This window comes from Plectropomus leopardus, chromosome 13, assembly GCF_008729295.1.
Source record: "Plectropomus leopardus isolate mb chromosome 13, YSFRI_Pleo_2.0, whole genome shotgun sequence".
In the NCBI taxonomy this organism is placed as follows: domain Eukaryota; kingdom Metazoa; phylum Chordata; class Actinopteri; order Perciformes; family Serranidae; genus Plectropomus; species Plectropomus leopardus.
In genome coordinates this window covers 6302895-6306596 of record NC_056475.1, presented here as the reverse complement: position 1 = coordinate 6306596, position 3702 = coordinate 6302895, and positions in this window count along the sequence as shown.

The following is a 3702-nucleotide window of genomic DNA, read 5'->3' as shown; positions in this document are numbered from 1 at the left end:
AAATGACAAGGAGGCTTCTGGAGATAACGCTGAGAGAGCGTTCACAGTTTAATAACTATAAGTTCTCATGTGATCAAAGTGTGTCAGGCATCACGTCAGGCATTCCTCTGCTCTCCGTCTCCATCCCCCACCCCCATCACAGCACCGCTCTACACAAGACAGGCAGACCTTTAGGCCAAGCACATGCACTTTCAGACTTGCTGGTTGTGCAAGCTGAACAGCTCCTATCAGACAGGCAGGAGGTCTGTATCGTCAAAATGTTTCGTACTTTCCATTTTGACACTTCAACAGCTGCCAGGTGCGCACATAAAAAATGGGCAGAGCTCCAAGCACTCCTCAACTTCTTTTCTCCGCATTCTTCACATTCCTCCTTCCATCACCGTGTTCACATGCTGAACCGCTCAACATCACACTTGTGTTGACAGCAGCGGAGATGGCATGCCTGCAGGAAAGAGATCGGGGGACGAAGCGAGCCTAAAACAAAGATCAAGCTCTGGAAAATGTCGATTCGCCTCCAATCAGCATCTTCAAATGCAGCTCTCACATGTGGTGTTACACACACTGAGATGCACATACCTCCACCAGCTACACCTGCACATGCTGTTTATCGTCCTCTGCAGCTCGTCTATCGATCGCTTGTACCAAGGACGAGGGCTGCTTTATCATTCCAGGTAGCTACTCAAGTACATATGACTTGACTTTTCCATTGTGGCGGGAATCTGCATCATCTGACCTTCTGAAAGACGAGATGCCCACATTTATCCAGGTGTTGTTCAAACACTCCAATGTGTGCAAAGTGCCATTTGACCTTGAGGTAAAGTATGCTAGTGTGTTAGTTATCTGTAGTTTCTCACAGCTTAAAACTCTGCGAGACCAATCATTGGACTAATCTGTAAAAAATAACTGCTTTTCATGTAAAAAAAAAAAACAACAACAACACTTTTCATGCCACTATGCCAGAAGGACATGCAACTATGTCCTGATTAACAAAAAAAAGCCAGGAGATAATGCAAAATTTTCTCAGTGAAAAAAATAACTTATAATAACAACATGAGACTATTCCTGGTGGAAAAGCAGCAAGAATTTTGCGCCTAAAAAGCTGCCAGAAACACAGCAATGACACTAAATCTCAACCTGTTTTGTTGTTTGTTGGTCTGCAGCTTGTCAGATGTCTCACCAAGGAGACATGCACCATCCCTGTCACCTCCTGATGACAAAGTCAGGTCATACATACAGGTCATAGAAACTTTGATATGAAACATATGAAATGTGCAAATGTAACATATTTTAAGTTTGTAGAAACGTGCAATGCAAACATTTTGATCTGGCAACTGGAATGGCTATAGATACCAGTATGGGTAAACTAATTAATGTATTTTTGTTGTAATTTGGGGGAACTGAATCTTCAAACACGCTATATTCTTACACAAAATGTTTTAGTTGCTTACATCATCCTGCATTGAATCAGTTCAGTTTGGTAAAAAAAGGCGAGAGAGAAAGAAGATTAAAACTTAACATATTCTCTCCTGTTTACAGGAGCCAGTTTGTCAGACACCATTTTCACAGGAGGACTTTCCAATGTTCTACCTTGCAGATGAAGACCTTGCAGAATGATAAATCAAGGCCATGCTCTCAAAGTTAAATTATTTGACTCACTGGCTTGGAAACCACTATTAGCGGCATGCGGCTGTTCCTCATTTTTATTGTTTATTATGTGTGAAAATATTGTGTCCTGTCCTTATATTGCAAAAGAAGAACCGAACAATGATGGTTTTATATAACAGTTTCATATACTACTTCTGTGCGGGCTCACATAATTACATTTGTCATTTGGAGACAACTTGGCATGGCCGTGGACATTGATTATGTGTCGGTTTATGGGGTAATGCGCAAATCCCACTTGGGCTACAATTTAAACCATGTTCAAACTGGTGTGTCAGAGCTGTCAACTTCTATTACATTTTATGAGAACTTAATGAACACCCTCCAGACACTAAACAAAGCTTAGTATTCTCCCAGGCCTTGGTACAAAGATTAGAAAGTAGTTTATTTTAATCTTTAGTATTTTATAATCCGTGTTGCATTAGTTGCGCTGGGTATTGTGGACATAATGCTATTTAGCTGAGCCTGCTTTATCTATTCAGTATTTGGGTCACAGACTTTGGTTTTGACGAGTAAAATTTGAGACATATTGTATCTTAAATCAGATTAGTTGTTGCCAAGACAACTACATATTCAACTTCCTATGTTGAAGTATAGGCCTATATATTTTTTACTTTAATAATTAAAACAGGGGGGTTTTAAAGATTATTTATCACAGCCTGACGTTTTAGGCAGATAAATTTAGATTTTTGATGGACTGTTATTTGTGTTATACACATCCATCTCCAGTTTGAGGGCAGCAATACTATTGAAAGGGAAATAATCTCCTTCAAATAAAGATGCAGAGAAAGAAGCGGAGGACGGACAATGAAGACGTTTGCTGGAAAGAAGAAGAATGCAACCTTCAGGTGCACCTTGTAAGCTACTAACATAGAGGTGAAGACGGTCGCGTGCTCAAACCTTTTGCCAGTATTTTCTTTTGACTGCTGACTCGTTAAATATATTTTTGTTGAACTGATGAGTGAAAAACTGGGAATGAAGAATATTGATGCCTTAGTACTGACAGAGATAATATTCCCAATTTTTTTGAGTGCGTCAGTATTTCCTCAGGCAAAAAAAAAAAAAAAAAAAATACAATGTATTATATGAGTGTTCACTCACTAAGGGACTGTTCGTTCGTTATTTATTATAACCACAAACTGAAAAAACAGAAATTATTGTTGGATTTTGATATTTTGGACAATCTCAGGCACATTATGAGTTGAGTGCTTCTGTCAGAAATAAATAAATAAATAAAATACTAATACTAATTCTAATGCTAATGATGATGATATTATTATTATTTTGTTAGCATTATTATTATTATTATTATTATTATTATTATTATTATTATTATTATTATATTATTTAAATAATAGTAAACTAATTATACATCAGACTCATATATTGCTTTTCAGAGTCCCGAAAGATGCTTTACATAGGGAGATATATATACATAAAAAGAAAGAAAAAAATACACAGTCAATTCTTTCATATAGTTAAAAAAAACAACTCAGCTTAAAATTGTGATATTTCATCAACTATGACTTTGAATCGTTTAAAATGTTGCCAGAAATTAACTGTTTGCATGAACTATCCAGTATGCATGACTTGAGCATTTTCTTTAAGCTCCAGATTTCATCTTAAACTTTTAACTTTCAAACATCAAAGGGCACATTTTAAAATCTAATAATGTATTTGTGATGAAGGGAGGCTCAAAGAAAAATATAGCTTCAGGAGGGTTAAAAATAAAGACAAAGTGACACCCCAGCCACCCCGCTCTTTTGATAAATAAAGAGCAGTCCCTAAAAAAGCTTGACTGTAAGCCTACCCATGTTTATATGTGAAATAAAGCTTTAAAATGTTAACGCACTAATACTGTGTAAACAGACAGCGAAATTCTAAATCACCATCACCAAAATTTCCATAAATGCGTCCGTATCTTGCATTTACACACTTAACAGCGTTTAAAAGTTCCTATCTATGGTTGGTTCTCATAAACGTGCCTTGAATTGCGATTTTCCCGACGGTCCCTGAAGGCAGCCGCAGAGGAGGAAGGAA